Source organism: Heterodontus francisci, chromosome 32 (genome assembly GCF_036365525.1).
Source record: "Heterodontus francisci isolate sHetFra1 chromosome 32, sHetFra1.hap1, whole genome shotgun sequence".
Taxonomy (NCBI): Eukaryota; Metazoa; Chordata; class Chondrichthyes; order Heterodontiformes; family Heterodontidae; genus Heterodontus; species Heterodontus francisci.
Window position 1 is genome coordinate 17195103 of NC_090402.1, and position 23593 is coordinate 17218695.

At 41.9% G+C, this 23593-nt stretch overlaps 1 protein-coding gene across 1 annotated transcript in view; it reads right to left on the minus strand.

Moving 5' to 3' along the window:
* The window catches only part of LOC137347671 (gelsolin-like), a 63507-nt gene extending 40160 nt beyond the window's left edge, over nt 1-23347 (minus strand). The window contains exon 1 of the mRNA XM_068012348.1: nt 23196-23347. The gene's annotated coding sequence lies outside the window, so the exon portion shown is untranslated. The remainder of the gene's footprint in view (nt 1-23195) is intronic.
* Between the last annotated feature and the right edge of the window lie 246 nt (nt 23348-23593).

Below are 23593 nucleotides of genomic sequence, written 5' to 3' on the forward strand. Positions count from 1 at the left end.
CTCAAACATTCTAGGCATCTTAGAATATTACATATCTCTCACTCAAGTGAAGCCTTCTCAACTTGAGTTGATAGAAAATTGCGAGGGTTGAAGGCTGAGACATTGGTTTGGTGGAAAACACAGACAAGTCAACATTCCTAGTTATGCACACATTGTCTAGATATAACAACCAGTGTAAAAGGCAGACTCAATGAATATGTTGAAAATGTACATATTAGGGTAGGCTAATAAAAAAAACAGATGCCTTTGTTCGGCCTACCAGCCACTCTGTCCTGAAGTCTTGTGTTATGATAAATTTTCATTAATTATTTTGCTTGAATGCAAGCATGTCCAGGCATTGCCTATGAAATGATCAAGAAAGAAGCACATACAACTATAATTTAGTGGCTTTACTTCAATTTTTAGCTCAAAAGATCAACAGCTGCATTAATGATAGGGACAGCTTGCATTTATATAGCACCTTTCGCAACCACAGGACATCCCAAAGCACTTTACGGCCCAAGAAATACTTTTGAAGCATGGCCCCTGTTATAATGTAGAAAACATGGCAGCCAACGTGCACATGGCAAGCTCCCTCCAACAGTAACGTGATAATGGCCAGGTAATCTGCTTTGCGATATTGACTGTGGGATGAATATCAACTAGGATGCCAGGGGATAACTCCCCTGCAAAGCAGAGTCCTCAAGAAGGTGCAGAGACAATTTACCAGAATGGTTCCAGGGATGGGATATAAAAAGGTACAAGGTTAGGTTGGAGAAACTGGGGTTGTTCCCCTTGGAGCAAAAGGAGAGGTTGGGGGGAGATTTAATAGAGGTGTACAAAATTGACAGGCTTGGATAGAATAAACTAAGAAAAGCTGTTCCCATTAGTTGATGGTGCAAGGACTAGGGACACAGATTTAAGGTTTCGGGCAAGAGATGCAGCGGGGGGTGGGGGGGGCGGGGTGCAGAGAACCTTTTGATGCAGCGAGTGCAATGACCTGGAACTCACTGCTTATGAGGGTGGTGAAAGCAGGGACAATAAATGATTTCAAAACAATAGGCACCGAGGGAAATAAACTTGCAGGGCTATGTGGATGGATCACAGGAATGGGAGTGACTGGTCTCCTCTACAGAGAGCTGGGATGGACTCAATGGCCTCCTTCTGTGCTGTAATGATAGAGTGTCATGGGATTTTTTCATCCAAAAGGGCAGATAGGGCCTCAGTTTAACATCGCATCTAAAAGACAGTACTTGACTGGAGTGTTGAGCTCAAATCTCTGGAGTGAGATCGGAGTCTACAACAGCCTGACTCAGAGCTGAGTGCGCGACTGACAGTCACACTTAGCACGTATTGGTGGAAGTGGTTCTCACCCTCAATACCAGCAGTAAATTTAACAAATCACTGGATAGGATATTTAACCAGAAGGAAATGTAATTTTTTTTTGAAAATAAGGTAGCCTCTTTACTGGATCAGAAGTGTGCAACTGCAGCCCAAGACTTCAGATAAAGGACAGACTGCAGGCAAGCTCAAGCAACACCAATGATAAGTTAACTATGGACAGAGTCCAATTCTGTCACCAAATATTATTTACGACGAATGTAAGTAATTGATTTTGGTGGCGGGGTGGGGTAAAAGGATTGTGAAATGCGTGCGTGCATCAAGGTGAGGAATGTTAAGTGAAGGACAAGAATAAATGGCTTTGATCAAGTTTGAAGTGAAGTCTATAGAGTACTTCATACAAGAAGTCAAAATTACAAATACTACCTAAATTTCTCTGAAAACATTGCCATAGGGTACCCCTTTCATTATTGGTCAACAAGGGCCAACCAATTTAAAGCTCAGCCACATGGATGTTTGCTCAAATACTTAAATAAAAACATTAGGAATTCCTGCCCACAACAGTAATTATTGACAAATGTGAGGAGGAGGAGATAATAAAGATTTCAAATTCAAAAGTTACAAAATAACATTTTGAAATGAGACTTGATGTTTCAGCTTGCCACATTCCTTTGAGCAGGAAACAGTCTGTGCCTTTGATTTGGCTTCTAGTCAGTTAGCAGTGTGAACAGCACAGAGACTGAATAAGTGGGCGCGTCCTATAATGAATAATTCCATTCGAAAAGCAGGTGTATAATCTCTTCAAAAAGGTTGGTCGCTGTGTTTCAGCAGGCAGTCACACCCCTTAGATTAACTACCTTGAATTCGGCCAGTGGTCAGGGACAGGGGGGTGTGACTATGAGTGAGGCAGATAGAGGGATCCAGGAGGTAGTTCTGCAGGAGCCTCAGCCATTGTCCTTGTCTAACAGGTTGGGGATTCTTGTTCCCTGTGTGGATGAGAGCAGGGACTGTAGGGAGGATGAGCAAACTGACCACAGCACTGTGGTACAGGGAGCCATTCAAGTGGGGGGGGGGGGGGAGGGGAGAAAATGAAATGTCATAATCGGGGATAGTATATAGTTAGGGGCATAGACACTGTTCTCTGTGGCCAGGATAGAGAGTCCCGAAGGCTCTTTTGCCTACCTGGTGCCAGGGTTTGGGATATCTCATCTGGGCTGCAGAGGAACTTGGAGTGGGAGGGGAAAGATCCAGTTATCGTGGTCCATGTAGGTACCAACGATATAGGTAGAACGAGGTTAGAGGTTCTGCTGAGGGAATACGAGTAGCTAGGGGCTAAATTAAAAAGCAGAACCAAAAAAGGTCAAACTCCAGATTACTACCTGAGCCACGAGCAAATTGGCAAAGGGTCAATAAGATTAAAGAGGTAAATGCGTGGCTCAAAGACTGGTGTGGGAGAAATGGGTTTGAATTCGTGGGACATTGGCACCAGTACTGGGGAAGGAGGGAGCTGTTCCGATGGGACGGGCTCCACCTGAATCATGCTGAGACCACAGTCCTGGCGAATCGCATAACTAGGGCTGTAGAAAGGGCTTTAAACTAAACAGTGAGGGGGAGGGTTCAGTTGCATGGAAAAACAGGAAGTTAAAGGAGAAGGTAGGAGTGCAACATAGGTTTACAAGAATGATACCTGGACTACAGAGGTTAAGTTACGAGGAGAGATTACACAAATTAGGCCTGTTTTTGCTAGAATTTAGAAGGTCAAGGGGTGATCTGATCGAAGTCTTCAAGAAACGAACAGGAAAGGACAGGCTAGATAAAGATAAACTATTTCCACTGGTTGGAGATTCTAAAACTAAAGGGCATAGTCTAAAAATTAGGACCAGACCGTTCAGGAGAGATGTTAGGAAGCACTTCTTCACGCAAAGGGTGGTAGAGGTTTGGAACTCTTTCCCACAAACAGCAGTTGAAGCTAGAACAGTTGTTAATTTTAAATCTGAGATAGATAGATTTTTGTTAAACAAAGATATTAAGGGATATGGGCCAAAGGAGTTAGGCCGCGGATCAGCCACGATCTCATTGAATGGTGGGACAGGCTCGAGGGGCTGAATGGTCTTCCCATGTGGCACAGATTGGAAGTTTATGGAGTTAGGGCACCAGTGAGCTGTCCCTGGAGGAAAACCAACCATATCTGCTTTCAAAAGGCAGTACTGCAGTGCCAATGTTGCCCCAAGGTTTATGATCATCTTCAGCACCATAAATGCATAAAGAAAATCAACTGGCTCAAAAAAAAAAGAATCTAATTGCTACAATATTGGATTGCTCCAATTAAGAGGATTCCTTCTCACGTGGGCTCTCAGACATTGGTGTTGTAGTGATGAGAATTACATTGCAGATATGGTTCAGCATTTAGGACAAAAACTTGAAACAAAAAATGTGCTCAGTTGCAGCTCCACTGACAGGTGAATGCAGAACGGCAGGGAAAAGGGGTCAACCCCCAACACCTGTCCGTCCTATTGGAGGTGGATACAGAGAGTGGAAAGGCTGCACTTATACTACATCATTTTGAACTTGAAACCTGTGATGAACAGTCAGCCCCTAGTGTCTAGGTGGCAGCTACAGATTTGATTGCCTTCCCAGTCCATTTCAGATAGTCTCCCCTCATCATACCTAAATGATCCCTCCTTTGTGTGATTGAATGCTGGCTCAATGATAAGCAAGGGCCAAGAAAAAAGGCAAGATTGTTAATGTGCATGCTTGTGGCTGCTTATTGTAGCCAGGAGGGGCTAGAAAGGACTGGGGGAAAACTTCCCCAAGTTTGCCCCCCCATGCCATTCTCTGATCCAAGTTTCATTGCCAGTTAATGAATGAACATGGCTAAGAGGGAAGGAATAACTTCAGTTCTGCTCCAAGGAATATTTAACTATGGTTGCTATTTTATCAGGAAAGTTTTGAATTATTTTTCTAATTATATCAAAGTGCAAACATTGCCACATACAGATTAAGAGAAAACCATCTCTAAAACAAAATTAATTTCATTTTAATTTTTAGCTAAAATAAGGGTGAAGCTATCTAATGACTGTCCAAGGCTGGAGGGTTGTACCGTGTTACTCTTCTGCTAAATTCACCACATTGCTGCCTTCTGTATGATACAGACTGCACAGGGGTGCACAAATACACTACAGCATTATGCACTCATCCAAAAGCTTCTCTTTACTGTAATCTCAGCAAAATCTCTGCATGATTGACCCAGTAAAACAGGAGCTCCCATTCAAGATTTTTTATACGTGGCCTATTGGAATTTTAAGAGCACACCCTCATTTTAGCATTGGTTGTTTAATTGAAACAAGTTGCTTTCTGCTCAGTTCATGTTAGATCAGCTGTGGCAGGTCTCATTTAATCTCGGTTTCTCCCCTCCAGATGGCCTCCAACTTTGACCCACTACAGATGTCAGGTTCACTGGATATAGTCCCCAGTAACTTTGAATCTTTTATGAACTATTGTGATGCAGGTCCTTTAATTCTTGACTATTTTAGTTTGATAAGTTCCTAAAAATACCCAAAATAAAAGAAAATACTGCAGATGCTGGAAATCTGAAATAAAAACAAGAAATGCTGGAAATACTCAGCAGGTCTGGCAGCAACTGTGGAGAGAGAAGCAGAGGTAATGTTTCAGGTCAGTGACCTTTCATCAGAACTGGCAAAGGTTAGAAATGCAATAGGTTTTAAACAAAAACAGCAGGTGTGGGACAAGGTCATCATTCTGAAGGGATCATTCCCTCCGCGACACCCTGGTCCTCTTCCCATGCAATCACAGGCGGTGTAATATCTGCCCTTTTATCTCCTCTCTCCTCAATATCCAAGGCCCCAAACATTCCTTTCAGGTGAAGCAGCAATTTACTTGTACTTTAAATTTCGTCTACTGTATTCGATGCAAACAATGTGGTCTCCTCTACAGTGGGGAGACCAAATGCAAATTGGGTGACCACTTTGCAGAATACCTCCACTCAGTCCGAAAGCATGACCCCGAGCTTCCGGTTGCTTGCCATTTCAACACAACCCCCTGCTCTTACACTCATGTATCTGTCCTGGGCTTGCTGCAGTGTTAACTCCGCTTCTCTCCACAAATGCTGCCAGACCTGCTGAGCATTTCCAGCATTTCTTGTTTTTAATTCCTAAAAATACCAGAGTTTGTATCTGATGCCACTGGCCATTTCCTTACCCATGTTAGATTACAGTCCGGATGAACATCCTATCAAGCAGTCAACCTTCATGAATGGTAATTTACAACATTACTACTCCTTTGCCCTCCCCAGAATTCCCATCTGCATTGGAATGATTCATTCATTCAGTGGAAATTCTGAAGGTATGAACTCATGTAGTTTTATTGCCTGGAATTTTTCATTAGGCGAGAGGCCCCACCCACTAGTCAAAATATCAGGGGCAAGCCCACCTCCACCAAGCCTGGGGAGTCAGGCCAGGATATTGTGCTCCCCAGGCCTTTAATTGGCCTTGAGCAGGATTTCCGCCTCGAGGCAGAAAGTCCCACCTAGTGGAGCTGTTGGCCAATCAGCAGACTGGCAGCTCTTGGTCCCAGCAGTGCCACTAGGAGTGGTGGCCACTGCTGGGATTACATCCAGCCATCACAAGCAAGGTGAAGGACAGTCTGGAAGACAGGCAAGTTTTCAGGGCCTCACCAGGGACAATTGGCTGGGCCCTCCGTGGGACACAGGGTGCCCAATCAGAAGAGGGCCCCCAGTCCACAAGAGGGCTGCCTGGTTTTATCAGGTGGTTTCTTTATGTTTTTTGCCATCCGGCCGCCTAGGGTAAAAATACCCGCGGCTGGAGGAGGCCCTTGATTGCCAGTTAATTGACTACTTAAGGGCCTTGATTGGCCTGGGGCAGGTGGGCCATTTCTCACCACCGCCCCACATAAAATTGCAGCAGGGGTGGGAGGGGGTTGGGAACTGCTCCCTGGCCTGCTCATTTGGGGGCCGTAAAAATTCCGGCCAATGACTCCACCATTAGTGGCCCTGTTTTCAGCCACCTTGGCTGCAAGCTCTGAAATTCATTCGATAACTATCTTTCGTCCTTTAAGTCGCTCCTTAAAACCCACCTCTGATCAAGCATTTTGTCATGTCTTCATTTCTTCTTCTGCAGCTCAGTGTTAAAAATGTTCTCATTGACTTCACTACTCGTTAAACATCTAGACCTGATTCACCACATTAAAAAGGCACAAAATAAATTGAAGTTGATTCCGATTAATCCATGGAATCTTTCAGGTGCCCTGTTTCACTCCTGCATTGAGCTTGCACCACTACTTAAGAAACCCAAAAATCTAAATCTCATTTTGGATTTTAATTTAAAAAAAAAAGTTTCTTGGCTTCTTATATTGTATTCAACTGTGGTTCCTGCTTAAAAAAAAAAATTGGCCGTCTCAGAATTCAGCATCTATGCTACCATCTGAATTTTGCAATGTCTTTAGGAGGGAGTTAGGGATTCTGCCTCGAGATGGGGCTCCTTTTTATTCCTGACAGCTGCATCAGGGTTTGAGACAGAAATCTCAAAGAATAAAGGTTGAAGGATACAGCAGATTCTAAACTACATGGGGAACAGTAGCATCCACAATGCACAGGAAACCAAAGAAAAGCAAGAAAATTGATCAAAAGAACCACAAGCAGAGTCGTACAGCGGCTTTTAGAGATTCGTAGACCAACGGTTACCATGGGGTTAATCATCTTTGTTTAGCTGCATTCTCTCTTCTAACAGCTCTTTATAAAAGACATTGCTGTGGGTAGAATGGTTACCCCTCTTTCCTACAAAATATTCATGAACTGAAAAGCAATTTATTTTAAGTGAACCATTGATGTGATGAAAATACTTATAACAAAGAAAATAATTCCCCCCCCCGCCCCACCAGTCAGGAATGCAGTAACTTTAGTTAAGGGGAAAAAAGATCAGCTGCTAATACTAAATAAAGAAGCAATCCAGATAGGAAACTTTATTAACATTAGATTTCATTTGAAAACTTGATCATTGTTTTTTGTATTCTAAGAAACACACAGAAAGCTGAGGCACGAGTTCGGTTCACAAACAGAAATGAATCATCATGTGAAACCACCCCACGTCTTAAGTTTTCACCTCCATTTATCTTGTTGCTCAAATACTCTCAAATCTCAGGGCTGTAGTTAGTCCTTCCTCAAAACAAGAGTCCCCCTCAAACATGCTGCCATCACATCTGGATGATATTAGTGGAGATTAGGTAAAGCAGGCATCTCTGTAGAATTTCCACCCCTTAAAAACATTCCCACGGCCATCTTCTTCCACCCCAACCTCTCTTTTGAGAATCTTCATCCTTTTGTCCCCATGAAGTCTTCCTTAAACTCGACACACTCATTTTAGTTGTAAAATACAAGGCAGCCAGCAGCAACTGCTTACAACGACTGCAGACCCATTAATAGGCAGGCTAATCTTATGAGCTAACTTTGGAAATGGATTAGGACAAGGTTTATACACGGTCAGGAAATCCATTGAGTCAGCTGTTCATTTCCCCAGCATACTGGGAAAAAAAAACACAACTGCACTCGTCCTCTTTGGCAGAGCGAGCAGCCACATCAGTAAATTCATTTCTAATGGCACAGAAATCATTGCAGCAAGACATAGCTACTCCTGGAATAACTCCAAGCACAAGATTCCTTTCTTCTCTAGCTTCCTACTCAGGAGTAATTATGTCAGAGATTTCAGACTTCTATGAACTCAAGTGCTTTCGGGAAAAAAAATTTCAATTTGATCAATACTTATACTATTAAACTGTTGCCTGGGGTAAACAAAAGATGGTTACAATTTCATCAGGGGCTATTTAGGTTAAATAGGGAAATGGAGAGGTGCGCCATTGAGTGTCAGAAATCTCAAACTGCAGCGCACAGTGAAACCCTTCTCATCACCTTTGTAGGAATGCAATTAAAGAACCAAAGCAAATATCATTTACAGCAGGAAGATAAAGCATTAGAATAAAGAAAAGTGTGTGAAGTTACTATGTAGATTGACATTGGACTTCGGTTTTGATGTCCTGCCACAACAAACCAGCCTAAAAGTGGAGTTGCCAGAGATGCTTTGTATAAATGTATGGATTAGTGTGCAATTTGAATTAGCTATTACCAAAAGTCACTTGGTATAAATTGGAGCTCAGAATGAAATGTACTATGACTCAAATGTGATTAAAAATCGTGGACTCTGCTCCTGTTTCAGCAGAACAGGAAGTGCTGTTTAAAGCTGCACAAACTTGCAAATCAAAACTATACATTGCAACCAGGACTACGTGCTGAGGGACGCACTAAAGCTTGGGGCAGCCGCAGCAAAGGCTCAATGGGGAAAGACCACAGTGTAAGGTCCCCCCACCAAGCTGAACTGAGGGGCTGGATCCATGGGAAACCCCTCGAACTGTATCGTTGATATTTTCGTTTGCTGTAAATGTAAAACTGTAATTGGCATGACAATAGTGAAATGGAAGGGTTGTGAAGAAACTCATGATAGTATTGAAGGAAACTGATCTCCCTTGCAATGTTTGTATTTTTTGGTGCTGTTTGAAACTGTTTGGCAACGTAATTTTTGCAGATTTTTATGAATAAAGTATATTTTGGAAATAAAAAAAAAAACTATGCATTGCAACTTCAAGTCCCATTGTTCATAGTCCTCTGTAACAATAACCTGTTCCATGAAGATACTTAAATGGAAGTCTCATTAGTCACTACCTCAATGCATGGCAGTTAAAAGTACAGAACTGAATTGCTCGTTCTTTACGATCACTAGGCTAGGAACAAGCACTTCAAGAGCCTTACTCACGAAATTGGTTGGTCATACACGAGGTACCCAAGAGGGGAAAGAACATTCCGATCTAGATATTTAAATAAAAAAGTAGCACTGACTTCTGATTACTTCATATTTCCCCTAACGTGGCTGCACTTTTAAAGAACTTTCATGGTTTCTGTCATTAGAGACTCCCTCCTTGAATCTTCAAAAGGCTGCCTGGTTATTCTACGAACCTTAGGAACATCTGTCATTAAAATGAGGCAAGTCCTCTTCAGGCTTAGGTTTGAATATGGTTCTGTGTGAAACTAATCAGTCCCACAAAAAAAGACAACCGGAGAGCCCACAAGCGTGAACTTTTCATAGATGTTACAGTACAGAATTGGCCACCGGGCTCAACTGGTCCATGCTGGTATTTATGCTCCACTTGGTCATCTTCTATTCCTTTCTCCCTCAGGTGTTAATCTAGCTGCCCCTTAAACGTACCCAAGCTATTCACCTCAACTACTCCAGAAACTCAAGCAACCCACTTGAACAGCACCTTCAACATTCACTCCCTCCACCACTGACAGACAGTGGCAGTGTGTATCATCTACAAGATGCACTGCAGCCACTAACCAAGGCACCTTCCATTCTCAACAAGCAAAACGGAGGTGGAAAAGTCAGCCTTACACTGGCTGTTGTCAAGAGGTTCCACTTAGAGCCAACGTTTAACATGTAATGTTTAAACAAGGTTTAAAGATATCACTGAAATTTGATAAAGATCCTACTATTGCTACCAGTGCCACGTGATAGTCAGAGTAGAAATGAAAGAATAGTCAGGATGAATGCGTGGCTTGAGAGATGGTGCAGGAAGGAGGGCTTCAGATTTTTGGGACATTGGGACCGGTTCTGGGGGAGGTGGGACTATTACAAATTGGACGGTCGACACCTGGGCCGGACTGGAACCAATGTCCTTGGGAGTGCTTTTGCTAACGCTGTTGGGGAGGGTTTAAACTAATGTGGCAGGGGGATGGGAACCAAATGAGGAGGTCAGTGGACAGTAAGGAGGTAGTAACGAAAGCCTGTAAGGAACTAGATAATGACGTCAGCATGACTAAGGGGAAGATTAGGCAGGGAGCAGATGATGAACGCAAAGGGAGTGGTGGTCTGAGGTGCATTTGTTTTAATGCAAGAAGTGTAGTAGGTAAGGCAAATGAACTTAGGGCTTGGATTAGTACCTGGGAGTATGATGTTATTGCGATTACTGAGACTTGGTTGAGGGAAGGGCATGATTGGCAACTAAATATCCCAGGATATCGATGCTTCAGGCGGGATAGACAGGGAGGTAAAAGGGGTGGAGGAGTTGCATTACTGGTCAAAGAGGATATCACAGCTGTGCTGAAGGAGGGCACTATGGAGGACTCGAGCAGTGAGGCAATATGGGCAGAACTCAGAAATAGGAAGGGTGCAGTAACAATGTTGGGGCTGTACTACAGGCCTCCCAACAGCGAGCGTGAGATAGAGGTACAAATATGTAAACAGGTTATGGAAAGATGTAGGAGCAACAGGGTGGTGGTGATAGGAGATTTTAATTTTCCCAACATTGACTGGGATTCACTTAGTGTTAGAGGTCTAGATGGAGCAGAATTTGTCAGGAGCATCCAGGAGGGTTTTCTAGAGCAGTATGTAAATAGTCCAACTCGGGAAGGGGCCATACTGGACCTGGTGTTGGGGAATGAGCCCGGCCAGGTGGTTGAAGTTTCAGTAGGGGACTACTTTGGGAATAATGATTACATTTCCGTAAGCTTTAAAATACTCATGGACAAAGAAGAGAGTGGTCCTAAAGGAAGAGTGCTAAATTGGGGGAAGGCCAACTATACCAAAATTCGGCAGGAGCTGGGGAATGTAGATTGGGAGCAGCTGTTTGAAGGTAAATCCACATTTGATATGTGGGAGGCTTTTAAAGAGAGGTTGATTAGCGTGCAGGAGAGACATGTTCCTGTGAAAATGAGGGATAGAAATGGCAAGATTAGGGAACCATGGATGACAGGTGAAATTGTGAGACTAGCTAAGAGGAAAAAGGAAGCATACATAAGGTCTAGGTGGCTGAAGAAAGACGAAGCTTTGAAAGAATATCGGGAATGTAGGACCAATCTGAAACGAGGAATTAAGAGGGCTAAACAGGGTCATGAAATATCTTCAGCAAACAGGGTTAAGGAAAATCCCAAAGCCTTTTATTCATATATAAAGGAGCAAGAGGGTAACTAGAGAAAGGATTGGCCCACTCAAGGACAAAGGAGGAAAGTTATGCGTGGAGTCAGAAAAAATGGGTGAGATTCTAAACGAGTACTTTGCATCAATATTCACCGAGGAGAGGGACATGAAGGATGTTGAGGTTAGGAACAGATGTTTGATTACTCTAGGTCAAGTCGGCATAAGGATGGAGGAAGTGTTGGGTATTCTAAAAGGCATTAAGGTGGACAAGTCCCCAGGTCCGGATGGGATCAATCCCAGGTTACTGTGGGAAGCGAGAGAGGAAATAGCTGGGGCCTTAACAGATATCTTTGCAGCATCCTTAAACACAGGTGAGGTCCCGGAGGACTGGAGAATTGCTAATGTTGTCCCCTTGTTTAAGAAGGGTAGCAGGGATAATCCAGGTCATTATAGACCGGTGAGCCTGACGTCAGTGGTAGGGAAGCTGCTGGAGAAGTTACTGAGGGATAGGATCTATTCCCATTTGGAAGAAAATGAGCTTATCAGTGATAGGCAACATGGTTTTGTGCAGGGAAGGTCATGTCTTACCAACTTAATAGAATTCTTTGAGGAAGTGACAAAATTGATTGATGAGGGAAGGGCTGTAGATGTCATATACATGGACTTCAGTAAGGCGTTTGATAAGGTTCCCCATGGTAGGCTGATGGAGAAGGCGAAGGCACATGGGGTCCAAGGTGTACTAGCTAGATGGATAAAGAACTGGCTGGGCAACAGGAGACAGAGAGTAGCAGTGGAAGGGAGTTTCTCAAAATGGAGACGTGTGACCAGTGGTGTTCCACAGGGATCCGTGCTGGGACCACTGTTGTTTGTGATATACATTAATGATTTGGAGGAAAGTATAGGTGGACTGATTAGCAAGTTTGCAGACGACACTAAGATTGGTGGAGTAGCAGATAGTGAAGGGGACTGTCAGAGAATACAGCAGAATATAGATATATTAGAGAGCTGGGCAGAGAAATGGCAGATGGAGTTCAATCAGGGCAAATGCGAGGTGATGCATTTTGGAAGATCCAATTCAAGAGTGAACAGTAAATGGAAAAGTCCTGGGGAAAATTGATGTACAGAGAGATTTGGGTGTTCAGGTCCATTGTTCCCTGAAGGTGGCAACACAGGTCAATAGAGTGGTCAAGAAGGCATACGGCATGCTTTCCTTCATCGGACGGGGTATGGAGTATAAGAGTTGACAGGTCATATTACAGTTGTATAGGACTTTGGTTCGGCCACATTTGGAATACTGCGTGCAGTTCTGGTCGCCACATTACCAAAAGGATGTGGATGCTTTGGAGAGGGTGCAGAGGAGGTTCACCAGGATGTTGCCTGGTATGGAGGGCGCTAGCTATGAAGAGAGGTTGAGTAGATTAGGATTATTTTCATTAGAAAGACGGAGGTTGAGGGGGGACCTGATTGAGGTGTACAAAATCATGAGAGGTATCGAGAGGGTGGATAGCAAGAGGCTTTTTCCCCCCCCCCCCAGAGTGGTGGATTGAATTACTAGGGGTCACGACTTCAAAGTGAGGGGAAAAGTTTAGGGGGGATATGCGTGGTAAGTTCTTTACGCAGAGGGTGGTGGGTGCCTGGAACGCGTTGCCAGCGGAGGTGGTAGACGCGGGCACGATAGCATCTTTTAAGATGTCTCTAGACAGATACATGAATGGGCAGGAAGTAAAGAGATACAGACCCTTAGAAAATAGGCATCATGTTTAGATAGAGGATCTGGATCGGCGCAGGCTTGGAGGGCTGAAGGGCCTGTTCCTGTGCTGTAATTTTCTTTGTTCTTTGTATCCCTAGCTCGAGTATGCAAAAGGTTTAAAATATCGCAGGGGTCCAAACTTTGGAATAATGAACAAGTAGTTAACTTACTGCATCTTCATCAGCTAAGACTGAATCTTAGCACCAAGCTGACTGGTACCAAAGAACTGATGGAATTACAGTGTCGGCACAATTAATTCATTCTGCCAGTTTATCTTTTTCCACTTCATGATGTTGATAACTTGCAACTGTTCTGCTCCAACATCTCTGCTGTGTACTAAACTTCATATCATTCAGACTAGTAGCCAGCTTTATTTACTGACGCGATTCAGTTTGCAGTTGTAAACCAGCAACAACCATTTTTTTTTTACAAAATGACCACTCCGGCAGAGAGTGAACAATCAGTGGTGAAAGCCCATAGTCCTAAATGGAGCTCAGTAGATGTCAGACTTCAAATTGTTGAACCCCTGGTGGATTTCAGCTTATATGAACATTCTGGCAGGCTTGAGAATGGAGCTGAATCTGGTGCTCTGCTCCCCTGAGCACTTTTATTTGAAGAGGGAGGTGCCAGAAGAGCAGTCTGCCGTTTTGTGTGGTTTCTATTTTTTTTTTTTAAATCAAACTGCCATAAAACATCCGTCACACAATACCGCATTCAGAAACCTTAAGTTTCTATTGATCAATTATTTTTTGAAACTTTGTTCAGTGGCCAACAAATGCATGAGCCGTTCATTACTCTTGCACTTTCCCCACAGACTTTCCGTGGTCTTCTGTGCTGGAACTTGCAGTTATTAGCCAAGACTAAATGGCGCAGCACCTTGTACAGGAGATCAGGGATCTGTGAGCAGGTCACGTAAGGTCACTACCACTAAACACAAAATAACCTAAGTGTCCATTACAATGGCCCGGATTTTGCAGTAGAAAACTCACAGCTCACCATTATTGAGTAAATCAGGCAGCAGTGTCCATTGACTACATAGGCATAATTAAATAGGGAAAGCGTGACTTGCTGTCAGAGTTGCCCTGCTCCTCCAGAAGCTTTGCGATATCGGTAATCCACCGAAAGGCCCAGCATTGAAAACCTGTAAATATCAACTTCACTCCCTGCCATTATAGATAACCACTGAACGTGGCAGAGTTAGGGCTGTCCATTCAAGTCCAAGTGAATTTTTAAGCACTGATCAGCCTCAATTAATTTTCAATGCCAGAGAGATTGACAGTAACAAGTGTGGAGTCTCATGCCTTCAGATTTTAGTTATTGGAGGTTTCTTAAAATTCAAGTAACTTTATAAACTTTCATTTCTCTCAATTCAATCATTTCCCTTGTTGCACTTTGCGTTGAACTCACTTGTAACTGACACTTTCTGGTTCAGACTCTGCTCGTTTCAGTAAGGATTCTTAAAATTTGATTGGTTGAAGAGATGCACATTTGTTTGACCTGTTCACAGGAACCAAATCCCCTGTGGAGGGTGCTGCACAGTTTAGTATTGGGTAATAACTGCAGGTTCCAGCACACAAGCCCACGGAAAGTCTGTGGGGAAAGTTGAAGAGTAATGAATGGCTCATGCCATTTGTTTGCCACTGATCAAAGTCCAGGCCATAGTTTCAATCTGCCAAAATGTGTCATAAAACAGTGCTTTTCTGATGTACACACATGAACAAGAGTGTAACCAGTTAAAAAGATGTCTGCTATTTGGTTATCCTTGGGCCATCATTTTAAAAAAAAGTAGAACTTTTGCAAGGGATGTCAACTTCACTATCAAATTGCTCACTCACGACCTTGGGAGAGGCTGTCAAGGAGACTTACTGGAATGGTACCAGGTAAGGAACTTCTGTTATGTGGAGACTAAAGCAGCTTGGATTGTTCTCCTTAAAGCAGATAAGGTTGCAAAAAAAAAAAACGACTTGCATTTATATAGGACTTATCACAACCACCGGATGTCTCAAAGCATTTTACAGCCAATGCAGTACTTTTGATGTGCAGGCAATGTGGCAGCCAATTTACACACAGCAAGCTCCCACTAAGTGTTATAATAACCAGATAATGTTTTTTGCAATGTTGATTGAAGGATAAATACTAGTCAGAACATCAAGGATAACTCCTGTGCTCTTCGAAATAGTGCCACAGAATCTTTAATGTTCAGCCGAGAGGGCAGACAGGGCCTCAGTTTAACGTCTCATCTGAAAGCAACACCTCAGACTGTGTAGCACTCCCTCAAAATCGCACTGGAGCGTCAGCATTGATTTTTCTGCTCAAATCCTTGGACCCACAACATACTGACTGAGGCGGGTGAGTTACTAACTGAGCCACAGCGGACACAAAAAGCTGTCTAAGACATGCTGACTTCTGAGAAATGAATGGAATGCAGGACCTTCAGATTATGAGACTGATGCACTCGAGATTTTAAAGGTGTTTTGATAGTTTCTTCCTGTTTACTCTACTTCCACTGGCAGGAGGGTTGGTAACTAGAGGACACAGATTTAAAGTAATTGGCAAAACAACTAGAGATGTGATTTTCTCTTCCCCACCTATCCCGAGTTGTGATGTGGAATGCACTGCCTGAATGGGTGATGGAAGGACAGTCACTAGTAACTTTCAAATGGGAATTAAACACTTCAATGGGGAAAGGGGAGTGTGGAACTAATTGAATAGCTCTTGCAAAGAGGAACAAGCACATGCACAAATGGGACAAATGGCCTCATCCTATGCTGTACAATTCCATGTCACTTCACATCAGTTTTCTCAGCCCCTCATGTCTGCCAGTAACATTTCACGACCCCTGGGGTTTGGTTCTGAGATCAGCAGACGTCACACGGATTTTAAAAAATGAATAGATGTCTTTAGCTCAGTCCTGCAAAACAAAATACTGCATTTTGCAATAGCTGTGCTGATCTCATGCCATATTTCAGATGATGCCAGATACACTTCATTAAATCACACTGTTAGTATATTAAGTAACTGTAATCAAACCAACATGCCACTATATACTTAACTTTCTAACTCAAAGGGATCTGACTTTCTTTTTTATCTTGAGTCACATGGAGCTTTCAGAGCCACGTAGGTTTAAAAATCAGTGTTTACATTTATTTTCATAAATCTCAAGTTCGTGATACCAACAAATCTGTGTCCTGATTTAGGATTCATGCATCAATGAACTAATAGTATTAAGAACTTTGTTCAAAGCTGCCTGCACCCACCATGCCCCAGAGAAACAGACCAAACCAGTGCACAAATGGAAGAGCGCTGTCTGAGCTCCAGGGTCTAGTTTATTTTTATTTTTGAGAGATACAGCACTGAATCAGGCCCTTCGGCCCACCGAGTCTATGCCGACCAACAACGACCCATTTATACTAATCCTACATTAACCCCATATTCCCTACCACATTCCCACCATTCTCCTACCACCTACCTACACTAGGGGCAATTTACAATGGCCAATTTACCTATCAACCTGCAAGTCTTTGGCTGTGGGAGGAAACCGGAGCACCCGGAGAAAACCCACACGGTCACAGGGAGAACTTGCAAACTTCACACAGGCAGTACCCAGAATTGAACCCGGGTCACTGGAGTTGTGAGGCTGCGGTGCTAACCACTGCGCCACCCTGAGGGACTAAATGTAACTTATAGGCTGCAGTTTGTATATCCTTGTTCTTATTGCTCTCAAGTTCAATTTTGGCCCCACAAAAAGCATCATTATATTCTCCCGTTGCCTGGATGCTGCACAGTACAATTAAATTACACAGGGTGACTTAAAACTGACTTTCCCCACCTGCATTGTGGAGAATCACTGTCCTTCTCTCAATGCTTCTGCACAAAGGTATGGGTATGGAGACTAACCAATGTGAACCTACATCATTCCACACCAAAGCACCACTCAGTTCAACATTTATACTTTGTTTCACAAACCCTAAAACTGGCTGAAAATAATTGACAATATTTTGGAATGGATTTTATGCTACTCTGCTCATTTTTAGCAAAATGGTGCTTTCAGAATGACTAAATATGACTTTGCAGATGATTAAGTAACTATGACCATATGAATTAGGAGCAGGAGTAGGCCACTTGGCCCCTCGAGGGCTCTGCCATTCAGTAAGTTCACGGCTGAACTGATTACTCCACATTTTCATCTATCCCCAATAACCTTTCACCCCCTTTGCTGATCAATCTACCTCTGCCTTAAAAATATTCAAAGACTCAGCTTCCACCACCTTTTGAGGAAGAGAATTCCAAAGACTCAAGACCCTCAAAGAAAAAATTTCTCATCTGTCTTAAATGGGCGACCCCTTATTTTTAAACAGTGACCCCTAGTTCTAGATTCTCCCACAAGGGAAGACATCCTTTCCATATCCACCCTGTCAAGACCCCTCAGGATCTTATATGTTTCAATCAAGTTGTCTCTTACTCTTCTAAATTTCAGCGGATACAAGCTGAGCCTGTCCAAGCTTTCCTCTTAAGACAGCCCACCCATTCCAGGTATTAGTCTAGTAAACCTTCTCTGTACTGCCTCCAACACATTTACATCCTTTCTTAAATAAGGAGACCAGTACTCCAGATGTGGTCTTTCCAATGCCCTCTACAGCTGAAGCATAACCTCCCTACTTTTGTATTCAGTTCCCCTCACGATAAAACGATAACATTCTATTAGTTTTCCTAATTATGTGCTGTACCTGCATACTAACCTTTTGTGATTCATGCACTAGGACACCCAGATCCCTCTGCATCTCAGAGCTCTGCAGTGTCTCACCATTTAGAGAATATGCTTTTTTATTCTTCTTGCCAAAGTGGATAATTTCACACTGTCCCACATTAGGTTTTTAGGGAAATGCAGTCTCACCCCACCTCCCATTGCTACTGGATTAACCCAATTGCACAAGAGTTACCAATTAATAACTGTGTGCGTGTGCCATCCCGTGTTCCAGTCACTTATCACTCACCAAGCCATGAATAATACATGTCCTTGGACACCCACTGCTGTGTACCAGCAAGGGGCTGATACCTCCAGAGGGATGGAAGAAAATACGGAGGAAAAGGTGCACATAAAATATCCAAAATCAAGACCTGGAAAAGAATGCCACGAAATTCAGACTCAATGAATATCAGCTGTTAACACTGTGGGAACTGAAGAAAGAAATACTTATGAATGCTTCTGCAATGTAATCTTGTATTTGAGTATGTTTCCCAAAGCAGTTGCACCTAGTTTCACCCTGCTCTTGTGGAAAGAATGCTTAAAATTCAAACTCCATTACAATTAGCAATCAGTTCCTCTTAAAATGGTTACATCTATAAGGCTCATTAATACAAATAAAGTATCCTATTTCCTGCTGATTCTGGTTCTGCGCCTTAATGGAGTTAGAGCCAGGCTTGTGTGAAATGTAATTTGTTGTACTCAAAATGTGAGAATTTGAGAAAATACCCAACTGAAAAGGACATTGCAGTACTCTTCCTCAGATGAACTGGAAAGAAAATCTTACAATGAGGAAATATAGTCATCTAAAATCATAAGAGCACTCAGCCCCACAACACTGCTCTGCCATTCAGCAAGATCATGGCTGATCATCTGCCTCTGCTACACATTCCCACACTATCCCCATATCCCAGCCATATCCCTTAGAATCCAATCAATCTCTTGACTTGAATATACTCAGCAACTGAACATCCACAGACCTCTGGGGTAGAGAATTCAAAGCTTTACAATCCTTTGAGTGAAGAAATTTCTCATCATTTCAGTTCTAAGCATCTCACCCCTTATTCTAAGACTATGACCCCTAGTTCTAGACTCCCCAACCAGGGGGAAAACATCCTCCCTACAGCTACCCTGTCAAGCCCCTTAAGAGTTTTATACCTTTCAATGAGATCATCTCATTCTTAACTCTAGGGAATATAAGCCTGGTCTACTCCATCTCCCCTCATAGGAGTATCCTATCATTGCACTCCCTCGCTATGACAAGTATATATATCTTTAGGCAAGGAGGAGACAGAAACTGTACACAATACTCTAGGTGGGGTCTCACCAAGGCCCTATAAAATAGTATGAAGATTTCTTCACTCTTTTACTCCAATCCATTTGTCACAAAACTTAAGTTATACCATTACCTGTACAAGTGCACATTATCCTTTAAAGCAACTGACTCAAGTTAGCCTTCAGGCAAACATTGTGTAGCAACTAGTCCCCACACCCCTCGCCCACTTCAGTTATATAACACAAGTCGCATTCAATGTCACTAACTGGGAGTGTTCAGCAAGTCCCAAGTCACAAAATGTTCGTTCCCATTTAAAACCAGCAGTTTCAAATGGGTACAGACAAAACAGGGGTAAGGAAAGGCTGAGAAAAGCAAGAGAATAGAGAACTATATTTCCAACATTTTAAGATTAGGTGGCAATTCAGATAAACACACTTCCCTGTTAGATGGATTGCAGCCAGATTCCTTTTTTCTCCACTGGTTCTTCATTTTTAATGGTAATTTCTACCCCCTCCCCCAAACAACCCACACACACTTCTACTTATTTCTAATAACTGGAATTTTTTCAATTTAATTGTACAGTAAATGGCAGATTGATCATTCTTAAAGGCTTTTTTTTTTAAAAAACTGAACTCACCAACAGGTTCCACTCAATAAAGGATGTTAAACCTTTTAGTTTGAAGTCATGGGGAAAGTAAACTGAAATTACATTCCTTTGACAATAAAGTCAGTTGAGAAGATGTCTACTAAACACTGCAAGATTAACAATGTTTAACCTTCAACAAGCCTTGCAAATTAAAATAGAACAACACCTGCTGAGATTTGGGTTTTGTAACTAACAGCTGCAATCAGGAATGAAGAATTCTCTTGCCAGCTTTCCCAATCTTTCAGCATATTCACTTTACACAAATCTGCTTTTATTTTGCTGTTTTGAAACAATTCGATATCAAGGCATAAATCATGCTGAAGTATACTAAAAAAAAAAAATCAATTGGGTTTAAACATTCAAGAAATTGTTATATTTTACAAGGTAATGTCAAATAATGTAACAGAACTGTATTTTTTTTTGTGGATATAACTTCCCTGTATGCTTCCTCACTTTAGAACAGAGGTCTACAGCAAATTTACCAAAGTAACAATTGTGCTTCCTCAGTATTTAAGATGAATTTTCCTTTTAACTTCCTCAGTATGCATTACATTCAAAACCCGACATAACACACACCACAAATATTTGCCTCACTGCAGCAATGCAGGAAGGTGGATTATTCTGTACACTGTATTGCTTGCTATTAGCAGATGTAGTTAGTTTAGAATTCTTAATCTTGGCAAGATGGATTTTGAAAATAACTTTAGGAAGGAATTACTAACTGCCTGGTGACCTTGGATTTGCTTTCGGAAAGTTAAAATACCAGTTGATAAGTTGACATGCAACATTACCAGTGTTTTGGCCTAGTAAAATTAAATATCAGGTTTATCAATTATAATTGATTCAGCTGTGGTTAGTAATACAATTTGACTTAGCATTGCACTAAACTATCATTTTTTTAAAAATCAATATGGACAGGGCTCTTAATATTTTTACAATGAGAATTAGAATAGCTTTGAACAAAAACATTTAAAAGTTGGAGCAACGATGCTTACGTGTGCTATTACATCAAGAAAGTTACAGGCAGACTTGCAAACTTTTAAGAAAGTGCTACAGTTTTGAAAAAGATCATAACCAATCTTTAACAAACAACATTGTGGAAGAAGAAGTGGGGAAAAAGGAAGTAATACTGAGGAAGCATTGATCAATTCGGTAAAATTGCCACACACAGTTCAGTAGATGTTAAGGATACATATATATATTAAAATTTACATGGAGTGGAAAGTAAAGCACATATTTGATGTCATATTCTCCAACAGAGTTTTATGTTTTGACATCGTCTTGGACCACAACTATCATTTTGCAATGTGAATCATTGATCCAAAATAATTAATTATACTTCCATCACTGACAACTGTGGGAAACTATGTTAGTGTTTATAAAATATTTAAAAAGATTTCCCCTGATGATCCAGCAAGCTTATCCAGGGAATACCTGGACTATACAAATGAAAACAACCCAGGGTTTGGTCTCTTGACTGTGCCAAGGAGCTAGTCTGCAGGACGCGATTGGGCAATACAATCAGCCTCTGTGTTCCTGCTTCAGGGAGGAAGGGAAGAAGTGGCCACAGTTCCAGCCTTAATGTGGAATCTAGAAAAACCTGCTTTAAGTGAGCATGTGGGCATCGGGCGAGATCACAATGGGGTTCGAATGTAACGTTGCCTCTTTCCCACTTCCCCAGACCCAAGGCTCAGATTAAATATTGCTTACCTGGGCAAAGAACAAGAGGACAAGTTGCACTTATTTATACAAAAAAACATGCAGCACTACCTATAGCACTGTGGCAGGGTGGGGGGAAAGAGAAGGGAGAAACACAGCCACATAAATAAGGAAGGTTTCCACATCCCATCTCCGGGCTGTGCAGAGTTAATTGAACTTTGCCAGGGTGTCACTGCAGCCACGATTAACTAGGTTCAGTGTCTTTAGACTAAAAAGATAAAAACAAAAAATACCTAGGGTTCCCAAAGTTGACCTAATGAGCAGTGTCTGTAGTTTATAATTATTTAAAATTATACACACACAGATGCAAGATCAGGACAACTTTTCGGCAGGCTTGAAAGTGAAGCCCTTATAGCTGAATAGCCTAACATCTTGTCTAGATGGACAGGAAAGAATGACCAATTGGACAAAGAACAGGAAGTCTGCCAGTACTTCTGGAAGTGTATCCTAGCACAAATTGCTACCTTTGAGAAAAGGAGGAGACAAAATTGGGGAAATATTTCATAAAACTAACTTTACCACAGTATTTTAATTGTTGAGTGCTGTCTCCACCCACCCATTTAGATTTCTGGCCGTTACCCAAGAAGTTCTACAGTTACAGATAACAAAACATCACACTGGCTTTGAGGGGGGTGGGGGATCAGAATAGAGTCATTGCCTCAGTGATAAAGTCCAATAATTTTCACAAGTCAAACCGTGTGGATAGCCACTAGTGAATTAGAGTCGATCTCAGACGTGGCATCAGCTTTACTTCCACGCGTTATTTTGTTACTTTACATTCAAGCGTTCCATACTTGTTACTATCTTCAAAGATGGAGCCATTTCATACTTGGGTGTTAATTTATAAAACATTTCTAACTCAATTGTTAACTAGCTCTGAACAACTCTCGGGGTTAATTACCGGCTTTTAAAAATGGCGAGACGAGTGAAAAAGCATCGCCATAACCAGACACATCTAAAATAAAACTGTCTGAACCCTTGGTTTTACCCCAAAAAAGGATAAAAGATTTTTTTTTAAAGATATGGAAATTGACTTTGGATGTCAGATGAGATCAGTCATCATCAGTTCTTCCTAATGACTCATTCTCCCAACAGACCAGTAACAGCTTAATTAAACAACCCTCTAACTTCCGAAAGTTTGCACGCAATCAGTACTTTTAAACAAAAACTTTTACGTTTCATGAAACTTCACAAAACAATAAAACCATCTGAAGTTTCCGCTTTAAAAAGTGTCCTCGATTCCTCCAGCCTGATGGAAAATATACAAAACTTGAATTAGATCAATAGAGAGCTCCGGTTAACGCCCAGTCCAGTAAAATAATTCTCCGGGCAGGGGACATAACACAGCAACTATAAATGGACATAAGGAACAAGGTAAGAAATAGGAGCTCCAGACAGATGTGTACATTTTAAAATACATTTTAAATCTGCTGGATTCTGGAGAGCCAGACACGCCTATATTTGGTTAAAGATTCCAGTTTTCAATAGAAAGCAAATAGGCAATTCTACAAAGCGAACTAGACAAAGAGTCTGCTCATGTATTTTAAAGAGATTCTTAAAATACTTTGCCCAAACCACACAGTGAAGACAATAGTGACTAATGCTAGCAACTGTTACCCTAAATGGAAAAGAAAATCCCATACAACACACCCTTGGAGCACAACTTCCTCATTCGTTCACGCATTTGGGAAAAAAATAGGCGAAGGACCACCCCAAATAGAAGACAATGCAGTGTTTCTTACCTGACAAACTCACTTGATACAAGAATATCCCGCTGATTTAACTGAACTAGTTAGCTGATGTACCGGTAGAATTTGACTAGACGGTTCCACCCTCTGCTTCCAAAGCTCAATTTCAACCAACGCCTGTGAATAATGAAGAATCAACTGACATAGGGGTGGTGCTAGGGAGCAAAGTTAAATGACATCCGCAGATGCAGCCTGGTCAAATTTCAGGCAAAACCTTTTCACTTAAAACACCAGAAATAGATATATTTAAAAAAAATAAAACACGTCCATCTTTTAATTTAACTTTATTGCAACGTAACAATGTTTAATGAATTGTAATTTTTGGGAAAACATGAACGATTTAGAATAGGAGAGCAATGGGAATATTTAGACTGATTTGTGGGAAAAACGTG